Genomic DNA, 21,911 nt, shown 5'->3' on the forward strand with positions numbered 1-21,911 from the left:
TTTTTTCTGCTGAATAGTACTCCATTATTTATTATTTACCCAATTTTCTGTCTTCATGTAACCCTGCAGGCCAGAAGAGGGCACCAGATGTCATTACAGATGGTTGTAAGTTACCATGTGGTTGTTGGGAATTGAACTCAGGGCCTCTGGAAGAGCAGACAGTGCTACTAATCATTGAGCCATGTCTCCAGCCCACAATATGGAATCTTACTCTTATATTCTGCTGTGCAAACTAGAGTAGTGGCAATGGCGTATATTGTTTTAGAACTCTTATCACCTTTGTTAACAAATTTAGGGGGAGAATTCCACACATTACAGTGGCTTTTGTCTTATTATTACACAGTAGTTTCTATAATATTCTAATCAAGAATATTTTGATTTTTCATTAGAAAGGAGATTTTCAGATATATTTTTTGTGTCTATGTTCTTTGTTTCTGGCTGTGTCATAGTCACTTTGTTTGATAAATAGCTGACTTCTAAATGTGATAACCATTCATTCTACTGCATTTTAAAATTTCAGTACAATGAGGCTCACTACGCAAAACAGATAATTAATTTCTCATATGATGTTTATTGTCATCTTAAAACTGCCCTATGTTTACATTTAACAAATTATTTGTCTTTCTTGACCAAGGTATCAATTTTTTAAGTATTTTAATATCACCTGTTACTATTATATATTTCTAAAGCTGTGAATTTAATTTTTATTTTATATTTCAAATAATATAACATCTCTTGATATAAATTTGGTTTTCTTTGGTAATAAATTAAATTTTTCTTGAAAATTACTGTATTGTGAAAGTCATTTTTTTGGTTGTTCGAGACGGGGTTTCTCTGGATTATTTTGGAGACTCACTCTGTAGACCAGGCTGGCCTCAAACTCACAGAGATCTGCTTGTCTCTGCCTCCTGAGACCAGAGATTAAAAGCATGTGCTACCAACACCCTGCGTGAAAGTCAATTCTAATAGAAGAAAATTAGAAAAATCAAAATAATTTTAGATGTAACATGTGGGCATAGATGGTTAGTAGCATCTAAATATTAAATAAATATTTCCATTTGGCCATCTGTTGGTGTCAGACAAATACTGGCTGATGTTTTAGAATGATTTATCAATTGTAGAATAATGCCACAATAGATAATTTTATGAATTTAAGCATTCTCAGAGGTGATCTTTTAAAATGACATCAAGCAGTTACTACACTGTTTTATTTATTCTATAAATATTGTCAAAATTTTACACATGAATGAATGTAATCTATTGTGATAGTCAAGATTTTAAGATGCCTTCCATCAGGCCTTACCAATGATGTATAAACCATTTCACTGTTCTTTCCCTTTAATGTATGACAGAACTTGAGCTTAAGGATATATTTCACTTTTATGATTTGATATCAGTTGACTATATTTAAAAGAGAAAGAATTGCATAATCTTAACCCACTGAAGTGGGAGTCATAAGAAAGGATATGTTAGTCTTTTAAGAAATTGCAAGGATCTATGTCAGAGAATCACAGAGATGTAAGATTCTGTTGACCCCATTTGTCAGTGAGTGATGAATCTTTTGGGGAAAAATCAACGCATATGGCAACTAATTAACAGTATACGAAATTCCCCTCAGGCACCCCTATATACAAATACATGGGAGCATGTGATCATGCATACACAAATATTTGCACAAACAGGTACAGAATAATGAATACTACAAACATCGCTCTCTTATCTGGAAATATAACTCATGTGCTAGTGTGTGTTTGTTGACATAAACAGAATCTTACACAAGACACTGAAAACATAAATGCAAGCCTTCAAGTAGGTGAGATTGAAAGTGAACATTTGTGTGCTCATTTCAAGAGCATAATTTGCCTAAGCAGTGTTGCTTCATTTTCTTGACATTCTATTTCTATTCTATTTCTAGGACACCGTATTAATTCCTTTTTTTTTTTTACAAACAAGTTGAGTCAGAAAACAATAGGTAACAGGTAAAGCAGGTTTCTTCAGAAAATGGAATGTGAACCAATAAATAAAAATTGAGCTACAATATAAAATTATTTTCAATACTAAAACTGGAAGACATTTCTTAAAGATTTATTTCCTGGCAAATTCACAGAAATAGTGTTACCTTAGCAACTCATGACACAGAAATTAAGCTGTCAAAATCTTGATCATTCAAAAGGGTTCACTGACCTTCATGTCAGCGCAGCAGATGAAAAAGAGCTGCAGTGATGTACTTTGCCAGGTTTTTGAACTTTAATAAACAAGCCAAGCTGTGTTTATGAATTCTCTAAACTCGACAAGTGGAGAATAGAACAGTATCTGTGAGTGCCAAAATGGATTTACAGGTAGTTTGGCAATTCACACACTGCCAAAGGAATCTTCATGGACCAAGTGCTTTATAATGAAGACTACTAGAGGTATCTCAAACAGCAAAGCAGAGACAGAACATTACACTTGCCAAACTTGCTGCTTTACCTCATTATTTATCGCTGGGAAAAATCCATTGAGTGAGTACATCTTTAAAGAAAATTATAGAATATCTCTCTAGATGGGTTTAATGAACGACACCAGGAGAGTTTCACGTCTCTAACACACATATTATGTTGACATTTCCATTTTCTTGATAAAAGTAAAACTAAGCAAAAGCTAGAAGATTATACTTTATAGAGATAAGTCTAAATAAGTAACCCATAAGGGCTTTCTGAAAAGGAGAATGATAGCATAGGCCTTAAGTCCAATAAACAATACATGTGACCTCATGAAGCTAAATTGCTTATGTATGCAAAGGACACAGTCATTCAAACAAGGGCCTAAAAAATCTTTACATGTTATATATTTGACAGAGGGTTATTATCTAAAATATATAAAGAAAAGTAGCAATGATGAGACAAAATCAAATAACCTAATATAAAATTAGGGTTTACAACTAAACAAGGAGATGAAGCAATTAACAAATATCCTGAGTGAGCTAACACAGACCATAAAGCCAAATAATGCATCTTTTGTTTTATAAGGTGATGCTGGCTTTTTAACTTTGGATATGCATATATCAAGTAGGAAAACCACAGAGAATAGGCAGCTAACAAAGGATAAGAGGGCAGAAGAGGATCTTCCAAGTGTGGAAATAGTGGATAGTGTATAAAGTGATAAAAGGGAAATGAGAATGAGTTAAATAAATTGGGATGGTGACAGAAGGAATATGAGTAGTACAGATAACACAGAAGGCCTTTTGACAAACCTTGTGGAAACCTATACTGTTCACTATAATATATAGATATGTGAAAGAATTTAACATGTAGTAACTATAAAATAGGAAAAATAACACCCCAAATAGATACTTTATGACACACATTAAAATTTCTAGTGTCAGGAGTAAGATAGCATCTTGTTGAGTGGTTCACCAATGGAGCCATAGAGGAAAAAGAATATAATCAATGTATATTATATATTTTACATGAAATAATATATATATACATATATATGTGATATATTCACTGAAATGGCTCAATGTGTATTATGAATCAAGATGTAGGAGCTCATTATGCAAGCAACACAATATCCTGTAGCTGAGGATTATACGTAAAGAAGACTTTATTCATTAAGGCATGTTTTGAATTCTAGAACAGACTGTGCTACATAGTGAGTTCTAGGAAGCCTGAGAAACATAGAATATGAGTCGTTGTTCCAAAGAATGAGCCTTAACCCTGGGTAAAATGATTTTTACAGAGATTTGATATTATAGGTATAAGGCAGAAATAGTAAGGGAGAATGATAGTCTAACATGATGGAGGAATATTCATGTTATTTCTGGCAAAAGTAGTCATCTTCCTTAAACTCACATGTGATATCCTACTGACTTATGGATGTGGGATGTGGCTACCTCATTAGGGCAGTTAATAGGTGTCCTTAATCCAGAAACAACAAGAAAACACTGCTGTATCCTTTTGTGACTAAAAAAATCACAGATGATTATATTCCAAGATGAGAAGAATCTATTCTTGGTTTCGAAGAATAAAACAAGAGAGACACAATGTTTAGAAGAAGAACCTTGTTTCATTTAATATATTTACTTATCAGAAACTTAAAGTCCATAATGAAAAGTGTTTTTAGGAAATGCAGCCATCAAATATTGAATACTACCTTGTGTATAACTCAAATATAATATCAGAAGCTATCTCAAGAAATATAGTGGGGCAGTAATAGCGTATTTTTCAGCCATGTGATAACCATAACCCAAAACTTTAAAGAAAAAGCAGACAAAGACTAATTAAGTCTTTTCCTTAATAACAATTGTATTACAAGAAGAATCTCATGTGGTTATAAATTCTGAGACTCACTTAATTTCTGTTTTGCATTGAACTTTTGTATATAATGTATAAGAGAGGTTTGTGCTAGTCTATAGCTTAACACAGACAAATATAAGCTGAGTATTAACCACCAAAACATGTACTCTATTCTCTAGACCTTTTGAGTAATTTAGGTTAACAACAAAGGGGAGTTTACTGAGGGAATCAGAGTAATGAATATTGAAATGGGTTAAGTGTGATAGATCCATCAAATATAAAAGCACTTTATCAGAAAAAATGTTAAGACACCAGATGATTCTAATGCAGAGAAACAAAATGAAAAGGAAATACAACTTAATTTTCACACACTCAAAATGTTGTCAGGTGGTCTGAAATATACGCTGCCAAATTTTCACAGCCTGGAAGGAAAAAAATCATCAGAAAAATGAGTAACTCTCAGAAGGAGCCCAACAAGAAGTTTGACAGAACAGGAACAAGTGAACAGATGAAATCTTCAATGAAAAATTTCCAAACTTAATAACCTACAATCAAGTGGCTCATTGGAAACAATCAAACACTTTCAAATATATTTTATTAGGACAGCAAAACTCTGCTTCCAAAGCAAAACAAATCACTAGGTTATACAAGAAAAGCAGTATGCAATTATTGGGATATTAATACAAAATTTCTGAAAATAATACTAACTAAAAAACATTAGACATTAACAGGTGGAAATCATCCATAAGCTATAGTGATGATTCATTTTATGGAATGCAAAGTAACATGAATCAGTAGCAAATGAAGAAAAAGTTCAGGAGGTTATGTAGGAGATGTCAATAATACATTGGGAAATTTCAGTGTGCATTTGTAAGTAAAAGTATTAGCAACTCATGCACAAGAACTTGCTTCAAATCAATGAAAGTAAATTTGCAAAGAAACCTATAACTAATATTATTGTCAGTGGGGAACATGATGATTGATTTTTCTCTGTGATCCCACGAGAAATTTTTGTTCGTTTTAATCATTTCTGGTCATCATTGTGCTGAAGCAGTCACATGGAAAATGTAAATAATAACCTACAGGGAATATATATATATATATATAGAGAGAGAGAGAAAATACCAAAGACTCAGAGAGACCAAAAATGAATAAATAAACTTACAGTATAGTTTGCCACTGTAGGAGCTAAAATCTACATAAAGAAGCAATTACAACTGAGAACATAAAAGATAAAAATAATAAAATAATTTGAAATGTCACCATATCTCAGCAGGTAAAAAAGTTAGGTGGCCACTATGACAAACTGAGAAGAATGAAAGTAGACCTTTATCGTAAAGTGTGTATAAAAGTCAATACAAGATGGAAAGACATCAAACATAAAAAGAAAATGATGGATTCTGCATGATCTTAGATGCAGTGTATGAAACAATCAAACTCATCATAGCAGAGGGTAGAATTGTTCGGTTTGGATTTGGAAGAAATTAAATTGTAAAAATGAGCAGTGTTTTAGCTATTAGGGATGTATAATACCCAGAGAGCAAGTGTGTACAGTGTACTTTGCTTAATGACATCATGTTGTACATTGGAATTTCCCAAAAGGGATGATATGATGCGTTCCTACATCAGATTAAGTGATTTCAAGGAAGTATGTTGGAGAAGGTTATACAATAATTATCACAAAATTGGATAGGAAATAGTGCATGTAGAAAAATATAAGCAGGGAAGGAGACAGATGGCATAAAGAACAAGGGGAGATGTGATAACCAAAGTCTGAATGAAAAAATCATAAAGAATCTTGTGGTTTTGCATGTTAATTCAAAATTTTAAATATATGTAGAAATGAATGTACAAATATGTACAAATGGTGTAAAACAGATTAATATGGTATATAATTTATTACGAATCATCTACAATCAACTACATTTCAATACTGTTGAAAACACCATTTTTTTCTTCAGCTTATCAGAGAGATGCATATAATGCTAGGGGCTGGAATGGTTTGAAATGTAGAAAGTACTTCACTTATAGTTGCTGTGGAATATGACTGTTGTACACTGTAAAGATATGTCACTTGAATAGGTTTAATAAAGAATTGGTAGCCAGGCATAAAGTTTAGGTGGGAGAACCAAACTAAGAATGATTGGATGAAGAAGAATGGAGACTGAACAATCTTGAAAGATGCAGAGAGAAACAAGATAGGCATGCCATACTGAGAAAAGTTACCAAGCCACATGGCAAAGCATAGATAAAAAATATGGGTTAATTTAAATGTGAGTGTTAGCTTGTAAAAAGCCAGAGCTGTAGCACAAATTCTAATTGCTCTTAAAAATAAAAACTCAGAATCAGCTATCAGGAATTGAAAGCTGAAGGCTCAGAGATGTAAAGGAACAAGCCATAAGGGAGACCTCTGGCCTCTACTGCATCCCCAGACCAAAGAAACAATCCTGTCCTCAGACTGCACTGATCTTCTGTCTCCTCCTGATTTGTGTTCGTCTCTCCACCAAGCCATGTTACTCCTGTCTCCACCTCTCTAAGTCTGGGATTAAGGGCATGTGATCATAAGTGCTGGGATCACCCTTGTGTAAACTCTGTTTCTCTTTTAGACTGGATAGATATTCTGTATCCCAGAGTGACCTTGAACTAACAGAGGTCCATCTGCCCTCATCTCGGTAGTGCTAGGATTAAAGGTGTGTACCACTACTGCATGAACTCTATAGCTAGCTAGTGTGGCTAGCTTTGCCCAGTCATCTTTAGGGAAGTTTTATTTGTTATACCATAAACAAAATATTGCCTCACTGAACTATTGGCAAAGCACTTATAATTAATATTTAGTTTCTGTCTTAGTTGTTTGGGAAGTCGCAGGTCTGAAAGAAAGTCTGCCAACATATTTTCATTGGTTTAAAGATGAATAAGCCCATCAACCAAAAGAATCACAAACATATTAAGATTTCATAATGTTCCAGACTAGACTGAGAAAAAACTCAGGGTTCAAAACTTCATGGAGCCCATTATCCAAGTACCCAACTCCTCCAGCAGGTAGTCCATGGTAACGCACAGGCTACACCAGCCAGGGAAGCATGTAGGATGGTAGACGATCTTCCCCTCTCCCTCCTTTTCTTCACATTCAATCTTCCATCTCACTCTACACTCTTTAGCAGAGCACCTGCTTCAGCACCTTTGCCCCAGCGTCATTTCCAGTGGATCAGGGAGATTTTCTTCTCCAGTCTTCCTACCAAGTCATTCTGCTATTTCAACAGCCATTCCCTTGGGAACCTGGCATCCAAACCTGATAAGAGAAGCAAAGAGGCCAACAGAAGAAACAAATTTTTACTCTACTCCCTCCAGAGTCAATCCACCAGTCTCATTCCCACCTCTGTAGAAAACTGTCCTCTTTGGCTTCTCCTCACTTTCTGACCTCACCCCCAGTGATTTATTGGTTCCTGCTAGAGTACCCCACTTTCCTTCCCCCTACAAACCCTATAACCAATACCTATTCCTAAGTGTGACCTCCCAATACCTAGCAATACTTATTACCAAGATATCCTGTTAGTCACACCAGTCAGGATCCTCACATTAAGGGTGGAATGGCAATCCGGTGTAAAGATAGGAATTCTAAAATCTGGCAAAAATCAGAGACAGCTGCTGCTACCACAGTTAACAGTTCTACAAGAAGACCAAACTACACAAGTGTAACATATAAGGGAAGATCCTAAGTCAGTCCCACTCAAGCTCACTGTTTGCTGGTTCAGTCTCCATGAGCGACTGTGAGTCCAGGTTGGTTGATTCTTTGTATCTTCTTGTGGTACCCTTGACCCAACCAGCTCCTTGAGTCCTTCATCCCCCTATTCTTCAGGATTTCCCAAACTCTGCATAATGTTTGGTTGGGAGGTTTTGCATCTGTTTCCATTAGTTTCTAGATGAAACATTTGGTGACAATTGGGCTAGGTACCAATTTATGAGTATAGCAGAATATCATTTGGCATCATTTCAATGACTTTATTCTAGTCATGTTTGGTTCTACCCTAGATCTCTGGGTTATCCAACCTTGGGTCCTGGTGGTCCAAAACATGTCAGGGGTTAGTTCCCTCTCATGACATGGGAATTCAAACCTGACCAACTGTTGGTTGGCCACTCCCACAATTTCTTTGCCACATGGAGGAATGCTGTCCCAGCCTGGACACATGGGGTAGGGCCTAGGACATTCCCAGGATAATATGGCAGATTTTGGAGATCTCCCATGAAGGGCTTCACCATCCATGGAGAGTAGAGTGGGGATTGAGTGGGGGGTTGGGGGAGGTCTGAGCGGATGGGAGAGGTGGGGAGGGAGAGGGAGCTGGGATTGACATGTGAAGCAAGCTTGTTTCTACTTTAAATTTAAAAAATAAAAAGTTTTACAAAACATTTTATTCTGCATTTATAGCAAATAATTATGATTATCCATCTCTCTAGATATTTTGCTAGGAGAAAATTCTAAAATCTTATATGTATATTAGAGAAAGTTTGTCAAAAATCTGTTTTGCTTGATCTGTTGGATAAATTAGTATAAATATAATCTGTTTTATATGATATAGTATCAAAAATCATTTGAAATATTGCTATGATAGATGCTAATGATCTCTAGACAAACACAAAAATATTTTTGCAAAATTCTAGTACATGCAAAGGCAGGCAAAAGACAGATAAATACATATTTACTGTGATGTAATAGGAAAAGTAACCCCAGTTTTTATTATAACATATAAACACACCAAATTGATTTGTGTAAGGCAAATTTAGGATTAAAACTGAAACTTCTAAAATAAAGGAATATTGAACCATGTCATTTAAGATCTAAATGTTCAGCAGCAGTTATAGAACAAATAAATGAATGAAATGATCAGTAAGATGAGTGTAATGCCCTAAAGGGGTCTAAAGAAGGCAGGAATTTGTATATTTTCAGTGTGAGGGCTAATAACAGAGTGTAGTTGGAATGTGACTAAAACCAAACTGCATGAAGTGAATATATGTATATATATATACCTGTTAAGTGTAGTTTTCATCCACCAGCTGCTTTGGTTTTTCCCCTGCCATCTACTTGGTCTCTAACACAGTTGCAGTCCCCAAGTAACACACAGGAGGCTGTATTAATTATGCAGCTGTTGGCTGTTTGCTTGTTTCTAACTGGCTAACCCATAATTGTTAATCTAAGTATTTCTCTTACCGGAGAAAAGAGTCCGGACATCTTACTTCTCTGGCTGGCTATATTGTCTCTGCCATGTCTCTCTTTCCCAGAATCCTCCTCAACTCCTAGTCCCACCTATCTTGCTTCCCTATTGGCTAACAGAGCTTTATTGACATATACATAGGACTTTCCCATCATCTCCTCTTTTCTGTCTAAATGAAAAGAAATGTTTTAACATAGTCAAATTATATATAACAGAACAGCTATCAAGTAAGAACATAGTTACAATATTTTGTCCATTAACATTTAGTAAAATTTAAAGAAAGTATCATCTATCCTATCTTTGTGAGTCGAAAGTCCTATATGTAGATTATTTTTGTCATAACTAAGGAAAACTATGATTATAACTATGTGCCTCCAACTCTATCAAAGAACACAGAAGGATTATGTGTAAACACTAGAATTGTCAGAGACATCTTGCTACCTGTACAGTCACCCGAAGTCCCTCTGTAATGTTGGGGCATCCATCTTCAGCCCATAGGCCATAGTGTGTCTGAAAGACTTCTCAGCAAAGCAGGAAATTTCAAGCTGTCCATCTGCATTGGCAGTCTGTCAGTCATTTTCTGTGTCTTGCAAAAAGTCTGGCAGACTCTTCCATGAAGCAGGAACCCTGAAAGACTGAATTCAGCAGTCACTTTCCTGTGGTTCCTGCATGTCCAGTTTATACAGCAACAGTCAAACAGTCTAGGCAAGAGCATTTCTTGCCCAAATAGCTAACTTGCCATGTTGAAAGCAAACTCCATAATGAGATTCTTCGATGCCCATCTTCCTCTCAGACGTAATTGATGCTGCCAGGAGCAGACACTTCTCATTGTCAAGAAAAACCCTAAACCATTTTAAATGCCATTTTCTGAAGGTCTTTGAACGGTTTGAAGACATCTGTCTATCTACCTACCTACCTATCTATCTATCTATCTATCTATCTCAAGTACATCTCTATATATCTAGAAAACCTAACTTACCTTACTATAAGTTCTGACTATTATAAGTAACTATCGATAATCTGTACTTAAGTATTATTGTTTTAAAAGATTAGTATAAACACAATACTTAAACAAGAGGAGAAATATACATATCACAAAATTGAATTTGAATTTGTATCAATAAATGAAAAACTATACCTATACCAATTATTCATTTCCATGCCATAATCCCACTTTTACCATTAAAAAGAAATAGGTTGTGATCATTAACCAATTCTAAGCAACCCCATTTAAATGTAAACTAAGATTTATACACAATATGGGAATTTGGATGTCAATCATTCTAAAATGCTTCCTGCTGGATGGGGGTGCTGTTCATACCATGGGGATCATGCCAAACTCAGAAACCTATGCCAAGTCTCTTTTTTGTAGTCTGTAAGGCTGCATCAACTTAGGTGTCTTAATTGTTGGAACACCTGAACCATTGATTCCGGAAGTCTTGGTTCATCAAACCACAGAAGCCTGGAAGGAATCCACAGCTTTCCATTTTCTGTGGAAACAGAAATAAAATATCTTTTCCAAAGTAACATATGCTTATACTTAAATTTTGAAGTCAAGGCATTTTCAAAACATATAAGCTTTATTAATCCAGCAGTTGTTCCTTCCTTAGCAATCAAAAAACTGAAAAACACAATAGCATATAGTATCCAGACTCTGTGTATTTTCCATCTTTACGTGGCTTATTTATTTATTATTACAGTATTCCTTTTACTTTTATTTATTTATTTCTCTGAGACCAGGTTTCTTTGAAAATCTGCCTGCCTCTGCCTCTGGAGCAAATCCTACTGGAGTGCACCACCATAGCTGTCTTCTCTATTTATTTACTACTATGACATTTCTTTTTCCCTGTCAATCCTATGTATATTTTTAAACAATGTAAACCTCTAGAGGTTTTTCTTCATCCAAGTCTGACTTTAATGTAAATCTTTATGTTTTTTTGGCCATGTGTCTTATCTGTTAAAACCACGGCTGTTTAAACTGAAGTTTTTCCAAGATGGCGAGCATAAGAGTGACACCATCTCACCACCTCAGTCTGTGGTAACATCCACCAAAATCTGTCAGCTTGGAGATATGGTCATTGCCACTTCAGCTGTACATACACACCTTTCAATTGTTATCAGAGCCTCTTAAAAAAACCTTGTTGCTTTTTTCTGCTTATGCTGAGTCAGGAAGACTCACTTAAGTGAGTCACCTGAGCCTCTGCTTCTCTCTAGTAAAACAGAGCTTACCTGAGAAAAATGCTGCTATCAAAACCCCGTGCTTCTCTCTGTTCTTTTGTTTCTGAAATCCCTTTAAAACTTTTGTCGTTCTACATGGAAATTCAATCCAACATACTGACACCATTCTGTAACATGTAGTTTTTCTCAGCCAGCCGCTTGGGCTCTGCCCCAGTTGCAGTCCCCAAATAACACACAGGAGGCTATATTAATTATGAAGCTGTTGGCTGTTTGCTTGTTTCTTACTGGCTAACCTATAATTGTTAATCTAAGTATTTCTCTTACTGGAGAAAAGGGTCTGGACATCTTACTTCTCTGGCTGGCTACATGGTCTCTGCCGTGCCTCTCTTTCCCAGAATCCTCCTCAACTTCTAGTCCCACCTATCTTGCCTCCCTATTGGCCAACTGTGCTTTATTGACATATTCACGGGGCTTCCCCATCACATGCCCATATAATTGTTCACAGAAAAATTAAGTAATGATAATAGCATGAGTATTGAAGGAGACTTTGATACATTTCAATGTAGTTTGGGTAAGTATTATTCATACACAGATATGTCTGTAGCTTTTACCCATTTATTGACAATGGTGAATGTCTTTGTCCTCTATGTAATCCCTTGGTAAAGATATTATGCAGTTCTACATACAGACAGTGAGTAGAAATGTCATGGTAGAAGAATTTAATCATAGATACAGTTGTATACTGTAGCTTTCTAATACATGAATGATCAAGGGCTCAAGTGGAGTTGGTAGATTCATAAATTAGTAGTTCCTGTGTGACCGGGTCACTTTCAGAAATTCAGGAGAGTTGTTGTTCTGCACAAGACCAAAGCAATTCTTAGGTATTAAAATCTGATGGGGGAGTGGTACAGCAAATACATTTCCATAGCCTAAGTTTTATATACAAATTGTGTTTTGCATTTGTGTGTATATGTTCATATGTTTGTGTGCTCATGTGTATGTGTGGTTAGCATTCATGTGTATGGACATGTGACAGAGTTTGAGGTTAGAAGACTTCTATTTTTCTTCCTCTCTTTTAATGAGACAGAGTTTATAACAGAACATGTGTCTTACAGATTAGGCTAGGCCAGGTGGCCAATGAACTTCAGGGGATTCCCTGTCTGTATCTCTCCAACTCTGGGTGTATAAACATGCAGAACAACAAGTAATATGGTATTTGAGTTCTGGGTGTCTGAAGTCAAGTGCTCATGCTAATGCAGCCAGAAATTTACCCTCTGAGTTTCTGTATAGTCACAGTTATACAACTCATTTAATTTTTATTTATTCACTTACTTATTTTTTTTAGACAACATCTTACTACGTATGCCAAAATCTCCAAAAACTCCCAATGATGCTTTTAATCATAACTTGGATGTATTGATATCTGATTGCCACATCTCTGGGTTATATTTTGTTAGTAATATTAACTTTTTTATAATAATGCGTTTCCTAACTTTCATTTAGCAGCTATCCATATTTATTTTCTGTATTTGTTGCCTTCTGTATGACCCTATTCATGGGAAAATGTGAACATTCTACTATTCTTTCCAAATGGGGAATTGATGACAGACCAATGTATGCGTATCATCAAAGTCCAACTCTTGAACTAGTGACATTTATTTGGGGTTGTTTAGAGGATCAGATATTGTTCATAGATACCTGCATCACTAAAATCCATCCCAGCATGAGTGACAGCTCAAGATTGGAAATGGGAAATACACTGAAAATTGCAGTAACTCGACATGTTGGAGAGTGGTCTTTTTAGGTAACTCAATTTTTCTTATCTCTTTCAGGCAGTATGGCATGCCTGTTAGTTCATGTTGCCTTGGCTAGTCTGAGTGTCTTTTGGGCAGCTGATATTGTGTGAGACTATCTGTAGCTGTCCTAACTGCTTCCAAACACTAGGTGAGAGAAGGCGTTTTTTTTTAATTAAATTTTTAAATTTTTAATTTTAAATAGCTTGTTTTACATGTCAATCCCAGTTCTCTCTCCCTCCCCTCCTCCCACACTCCTGCATCCCTCCCAGCCTCCCACCCTATTGCCAATTCCTTCCACATAGGGGATATCTAGAGTCTGTCATTTCACTCAGGGTAGGGTCCAGGCACTCCCCTAAGAGTCCAGGCTGAGAGAGCATCCCTTTTTGTGCTATGGACACACGATGATTGTGTGTATTCCGGGGATAGACACTGATCCACTGCTCAGGGCCCCATAGGTTGCCCAGGCCTGAGAGAAGGCTTTTTTGACTGCTGTCAGGTTCAAGACTTTCTGAACTTATTTTGAGTTACTTCTTGATCTTAAGGAACTTCCGTACATATCAAATTTCTTCATCTTCCCTTAGAAAAACATCCCCCTGTTTCACTTCTATGTTGAATAATATGTCTTAATCTTAAGGAGTTTTCATCTAAGATGGAGGATTTTAATCCTGGAGGAAACTGCTATACAGCAATGCTGTCTAGTATAAGAGCTCATCTCAATTTGGTTTTGCTTCTCTGTTAAATCCGGACTTCATTTCAAAGATGATCTACTGAAGTGTAACTTCCTCATCCATACTTTAAAAATCAGATGGTTAGTGATGCTGAAAATATTTTAATATAAAATTTAACTTTTGTCAAAATTGCATACTTTACTAATGATTTATAGAAGAAATTACCAACTAGCATTGTCATTATTCCATTTCTTTCTTTAGAATTTTTGTTACATATCAGCTTCCCAATTAGAGCTATTATTTCTTGTCTTTTAATCATCTGGTGGATATGACAATGATTATTTCAAATGGGAAAATTTAGCTTCTTATATTTCCTGAGAATAAAAGGGGCCAATTTGTATTGAAATCTCCTCTTATGAAAACCAGTCAAGTAGGCGTTATAAAGTATGAAGGTTTTTTACATATATTTGTCAAGTTATAGGCAATTTTTTCCACTTGGCCAGAGAGGTTGATGTGATCTTAATTCATATTGGTTAATAACTTTTCTTTTTAATCATTCTATTACAATTAAGATGAGTTACATCACATCTCACTTCATTTTACTCCCTCTAACCCCTCCTGTGTATTACCTTTTAATTCTTCCCACGTGCTTTTCCTTTGATTATTGTTGTTTTACACACACACACACACACACACACACACACACACACACACACGCGCGCGCGTGCGACAATGTCAATAGTCATGTTAATGCAGAATGGAAAATCTACCTAGACTCAACCCCTAAATAATGAAATATTAAAGAGATAACTTTTGAGAGGAGAATTAAAATTAGTTTATATTAGGGGATGGGCCCTCTGATTGTTATCCAATCAACAGTGTACAGTTTTGAACTCACACATGCAAACAACACTAAAAGGAATCACCTAAGTATTTACATATTTTTGATATTTTATTCTTGTTTTAATTAAGGTTATTGGAGTGTTCATTTGGTCCTAAGAATGCTATGCCCCAGGAAGCCAGAAAAAATGTGTGAATCCCCCAGACTTTGGAGTTATGACCTGCTTCCTATGGGTGCTAGGAACTCAGTCTAGGTCCTCTGAAAGAGTAGAAAGCACTCTTAGATGCTGAGTAATCATTTCAGTCACAGACATTTTAAAAATTGATTGTTTGGGAATTTCACAATAGATACCCCAATTCTGCTCATCTCCCAGTCTGTCTGTATTTACCCTTCACTCTTGTAGTTCCCTTCCAAGTGCAAGTTAAAAAAGAATAATAATATTGTAAAAGTAAAATAAATAAAATAAACCATAATAAAAACTTTTCTGCCTCACCATTGCCTCTTCATTCATCTTACTGTCCTTGGTAGCTGCTCTATATCATCTTTAGTGCATACAGAATTATTTGCAAATATCTATTATGTAATGAATTATTGGTTACATTCAAGGCCTCTGACTTTAGTACGCCTTCAAAACTGAAATTCCTCTCCAATATCCTGCGGTTTCCCAGAGTCATGGAGATCTGTGGATATTGTTCTGCAGAACTAGCCCATTCAAACACTTCATCAGATTATAGACGGGGTGGAAGTGTGCTAACTCCAAACACTGGATATGTGTACATGTCACTGCTGGAACCAGACCAGATTCACGTGCAGAGTCACTTGCAGCCATGGTGTCTTCTCTCCGGAACCGCTCCTGAGGGCCATGTCTGGGTTCAGTGCCCCATCACAATAAGGGCCTGCATTGATGTCTGAAGCTTCAGTTAACAGCGGAGTCAATGAAAATTCCTGGAATCCGGAGCCATGCTCTGTCTGCCCCTAAGAAGAGAACTAGGTCCCCACACTTTGGAAAGCTTTTCCCACTCCTTACTATGAGCCTGGAAGAGTTGCCTCTGCCCCTCACCTGAGAAGAGTGGTCCCAGAAGATAGCCTCAGATTTTTTTGTAAATTCACTTACTCATTTATCTGCAATCTACTATCTATATATCTGTCTGTCACCCTATTTTACATCCAGGTCACAGTTTCCTCTCCCTCCTCTCCTCCCAGTCCTTCCCCTACCAATTCCTCTCTGTTCCCATCCCCTAATCCACTCCTATTTGGTTTGGGTTTAGAAAAGGACAGGTCTTCAGTGAATATCAAGGAAACACGGCATACCAAGTAGCAGTAAGACTATAATCACCTGCCCATGTATTGAATCTATGCAAGGTGACACATTATGTGTGTATAGGTAGTCTCTCTGGGTCTGTCAGCCTCATAACTTAAAACATTTTAAGCTTTATACAGTTCCATGGTAAGAGATTGGGTCAAACCACATTTAGCACTTCAGTATACTCAACTGTTCTCAAATCACTGTACATTAACACTTGTAAAACGTTGCTTGGATTATTACACTATCCTTCAACCTGATTTAGTGATGTTCTTTTTGTATTCTCCCTTACGATAGTAAGTAGAATTATATTATTTTAGCTTATAAGAATCTTTACAATGTCAGCGTTCCAGACTTTTCCACTAGATTAATTCTGATCTTTCAAAATGATCTCTTCTGTAATCTTTTATGATCCATGTTCAGGACTGGCTTATACATTTCTAGCAATCTATTTTTCTATCATTCAGAATATATTTTGCAGTTTCATAATAACCATTGTGAAATTTATGACAAATGTTCTATTGTGATAAAAGTTTAATTACATTTAATGATATTTACATTTTCTGATCAAATTATAAATTTCAGTGAAGAAATTCTCATTAGATATAAAAGTCTTGAAAGCAAACACCTTGCCACTGGTCATATAATGGCTTTATTCCCTTTAATGCATATAGTTATTCTCATACTGTTAGTCATCAATATTAATTTGCTTGATAACATTGAATACAGTAGAGTTTAGGTAATATTTTATTCTCTGTGTGTGATTTGATAAGATCCAATGTTATTGTTTATTCTAGAAGCAACCAAAGACAGAATAGTTATACTAACTTTCACTAACTCTTTCAGAAGTGGATGAAATGAATTTCTCTGAAAGTTTTCCTCTACAAATAATTCTTTTCTCTGTATTTAATACTAATTAGCATTTGGCAATTTTACACTGATGCTTGGAGTATCAAATATGCACTGAAGCAATTTATACAGAGTTTGATAAGGTGAACTGGTGATTAGATGTAGGTTAAGTCCCAGCATAAAGTTTCTGAAATTACTCTACTAAATTCAAGTCACTGATTGAAAGAGGATGAAGTGTACTTCAAGTACTGTTTTACAAGCTTCAGCATAACACAATAGCTAATTTATTCCCATAACTTCCTTTTAAGAGATATTTTCAACAAAAAGTAACAAACATAACTGTTTCACTATTATCTTATTTTTTATGGTGATATGCAATGTATATATCAATAGTAGTTTAGAAAACTGTAATTCCCATTTATTATCAATGAAAACCATAGGTGATTTTTAATTAAATTTTACACAAAGACTGCTCACAGTATTTTATCAGTTTATCTATACTGAAATTATTTGTTGTTAAACTCACTATTTACTTATAATGGGACTACATGACAATAGGAGTATACAGGGTAATCTTATTATCATAACAACTAAGATTAAAATCATGAGATTAAGGCACAACTCTTTAAATAAGTCCTATAAAATCTAACATGACTACATCACCCAAAGAAAGTTTGAATAGATGCTCCATTCTTTCTTAGGGATCACAAAGTATGTTTTGGTTTGTTTGCTTTCTGGTTTGTTTTTGAGCCACAGTATATTATGATCCTCTTCTCATTATTTTCTATATTTCTAAGCCTATGCTTTTCATTTCAATCCTGACTGTCCATTTTTTTCTGTTTTCATTTTCCGAGATTTTTCTCCAAATTGTTGCCATAAGTTTGAGAGGGACATTCATAGTTTAAGGTTGTGAATTCTGTAAAGCAAATGGTATAAAAATTTGTGTTAAATAACTTTAAACACTTAACAAATAATTATTTATTAAGATAATTTCAGGGATAAAAATTCTTTTGTTTAAATGAACATGGAGATGTCAGGGAATGTACTATTGCATCAAGGGATTATAAATGAGACATCTAACTGTGTGTGTGGAAGAGAAGGTGGACTCCTGTCATTCTAACACTCTGAAGAAGCATGACGCAATACAATAAAAAGAAAAGACAGGAACAAAATAGTCTGGAATAACCTGTCATGAGATAAGGTGATTTTATTCAATGACTGTTATTCTTAACAACTACATATCTTTTCTATCATTCATAAATATGTATATATCTATTGATCTATAATTAATGTATCATTCATAATTTATTACCTATGTATACTTTCTCTGTAAGAGCAGATATACTTTTGCACATATATACATAAAAATCATTTGTTCTGAAGTAGCAAAACACCAACTCAAACATATTTTATATCTTAGTCGTATTTTTAAAAATAAGTTTACAGTTTTACCTATTAACCCTGCAACTAATATGATGACTGTCACCATGGTACAGCAATTGTGAAAATGATATATGAGTAACAAACACATTGGCTGGATTTAAGCCCAGCTCCATGAAATGTAACAAATAATTAACACCATAACTAAAGTCAAGGACCTATGACTTGGTAGTCTATAGACCCTAGAGAAGAAACTCATAATATTGTTCTACTAAATGTACCTGTATTAAGCAATTTCTTTTTTCTTTATTTTATTTTTCTTTGTTAATTTATATCTATATAGGAACAATCTGTCTGCATGTACACCTGCATGGAAGAAGAAGGCACCAGATTCCATTACATATTGTTGTGAGCCACCAGGCAGTTTCTAGGAACTGAACTCAAGAAATCTAGAAGAACCCTCTGTGCTCTTCACTGCCAAGACACCAAGATTTATTTTATAATTTTTATGTGTGTGTGTGTGTGCATCTGTGTGTGTGTGTGTGTGTGTGTGTGTGTGTGTGTGCGTGACTGCAAATAGAACAGCTTATGAGTACATTGTAACTAAGAGGGCAGAAGTGGGCATTGTATCCCTAGACCTGTAATTGCAGAGAGTTGTAATCTACCCAATATGAGTACTAAGAATTGAACCCAGGTTCTCTGGAAGAGAAACACATGCTTTTAACCACTGAGGCATCCTTTTAAACCCCTTACACTGATCCTTTATGGGTTATTTCTATAGGCATAAATTAGTATATCTCTCAATGATGATCAGAGAAACTTGTATTTTGTAGTAGATGATAATTAACACACAGCAATCAGAATTGGCAAAACTTCAGAAATAAAAGATTATGGAATACTTAACCCTAAAAGAGTAATATTTTCTACATCCTTCCAGCAATGACTAAGGACAGAAAAAGAGAAAGACTGTAAGAGCCAGAAGATGTGGTTGCCTAGAGTGTAACAGACACTTTTTCCTAAACACTACATGGCAGGGGCACACTCATAGTGACTATGGCAGAAAGAATAAGATCTACTCAAGATCAAATTAGCTAAAATTCCCACTTGGACAAGACAGAGTTGGCATCAAGCCTCACTCCTAATTTACAGTCTCTAGAAAAATATATAAAATTATTTGATCCTGAAGTTTCCATAAAGTGTTAAATCAATTAATATACTTTTACAATAATAAATACAAATGCAAAGACTAACAATAAATAAAGCTAGGTTTAAAATTTAGCTTCATTATTTTAAATTATTGAGATAAGCTTTCATTATATATGAAATTTCAAAAGGACAATCATTCTGCATATCTTGGAACTACTTGGTGTCCTGGGTTAGATCTTCTACATTTCATCAACCACACAGACCTCAGAAATTTTGTTGGTTCGGAGATCAGTTTTTATCCTTACATGACAAGAAACTGTGAGTAACACTTTTGTAACAATATAAATTGGGCTGGTCCAATTACAATTGCATGGTCATTTTCTGTTTAGGGCCAAAGTAATGTGGTCCATTATTGAAATACACTACTTGAAATTTTAAAATGGACTAACACAGGTGTGCTGTGATTATTGCTTCTCCACATTTAGCCATCCAAGCACAAGTCACATTACATTTTGTTCTTTTAGTATTCCTATGAGTCCTGTGCTTAGATTTGTGGTAAAGTATTCATCAATCAAACTGGCAATGCTTTTAGTCATATTTAAGGAGGAAAACCTGGTTGAATTTAATCAACAAAATGCACATTTACTCCTGTGTGTCTAAGTTCTGTTAGCTGTTCTAATGGCTTACTTCAGACACTTTCAGAAGACTATCACCATTTGTACAAATGCATCTGAATGTTGCTTCCTTTTAACACTTGAAATGAAAAGAAGGATGTGCAAGGATCACCCAGAGGCTTAGCATGCCAATACTACTGTGACTGCTACTTAGAACTGTCTTCACATAGCAGCCTACTTGACTATTTCTGCCAATTGGATTTCGCAACAATTATTTCCCTTTAGCCAAGAGCACAGAATGTAGAAATCTTTATCTAAGGCTCTGGCAGAAGCTTAGGTGTTTATCATTAGAGTGAGGATCAAGAGGGCCAGATGTACTGTTTATTTTAATGAAGCCAGATTGAGATTTGAGTTCAGATACAAAATAAAACATTATTTACTAACTTTTTCCTTTCTCTAAAGTGCAAGCATACATCATCTTCTTAGCACAAAAAATATGACAGGAAATAAATAATTTTCTGCTATATTTTCTAACAAAATAAACTCCTTACTCTGAAGATGGCAAGGGAGAGTCCTACATGCACACATATGAAGGCATGCATATTTGATGTAAATGTAAGGCTTTATCTAAAATAAACTAATTACATTCTTTTCTGATATACACTCTGTCACAAACCACAAGACTAATAGAAAAAAAGTTTCACTCTGCTAAGAAAAGATTATGTATGTTTAGAAACAATCGCAGAAGATTGCTAGCATGTACAAAAGCTAGATATTGGTGATCTTGAAAGTGACTCAAATTTGCTCATTAGTTTCCCTATATACAATAATTGCCGTATTTCAGACCCTCCAAATAATGGTATACTTCAGTGTTAAGTCTACAGCATAAGTTAAATTTTGTGATTCAAGTGACAGAAAATAATGGTCATTTTGATAAAGTTAATCTGTCTAGCATTGAAAGAGTGTTCAAAAACAGTGATCAAAAAGATACGAATGACAGAGAAAAAAATGTGACTTCTTTTCTGTGTAATTTTTAATTATCTTTCACTAAAATTGTTCCCATGTAACACATTTTGATCGTAACATTTCTCTTCCTCCCTCTTTTCCCATTTTCAGCACCTCCCTATACAATGAACTTCAGGTTATTTATCTCTCTATATATCTTTAAAACAGAAAATGCCAAAACAGATAGAAAATCGTAGAATGTCAACTGTTCCTGGGCATGGGGCATTCCATGGAGTGTTGTTGATATATACAGTCATATTCCACATGAGAAAACTCATTTTCTTTCTAGAAGATTTCAACTCAAGTACTTTCTTTTTTTAGGGGTGCGAATTTATGTCCATTTCCCTTTCTGCAAGGTGGGATTTTTGCCTGATTTGAACCCATGAAGGGTGTTTTCATGCTGTAACAGTCTCTGTGTGTCTGTACGTGGATCTGTCATGTGGTGTCTAGAAAACACTTTACCTAGATTCAACTATCATCTTTGTCTGTTACAGTACTTTTATCTTCTGATCCACTCCCCCAAATACCAGGGGAGAATCTTGATAAAGGCATCCCTCGTGGGGGGGTGTTTTAAAGTCTCTCAATTTCTTTACATTTTCAAGTTGCATATCTCTGTGTTAATTCCCATCTACTGCAAGAAGATTTTC

The sequence above is a fragment of the Mesocricetus auratus genome, unplaced genomic scaffold, assembly GCF_017639785.1.
Source record: "Mesocricetus auratus isolate SY011 unplaced genomic scaffold, BCM_Maur_2.0 Super-Scaffold_100006, whole genome shotgun sequence".
Taxonomy (NCBI): Eukaryota; Metazoa; Chordata; class Mammalia; order Rodentia; family Cricetidae; genus Mesocricetus; species Mesocricetus auratus.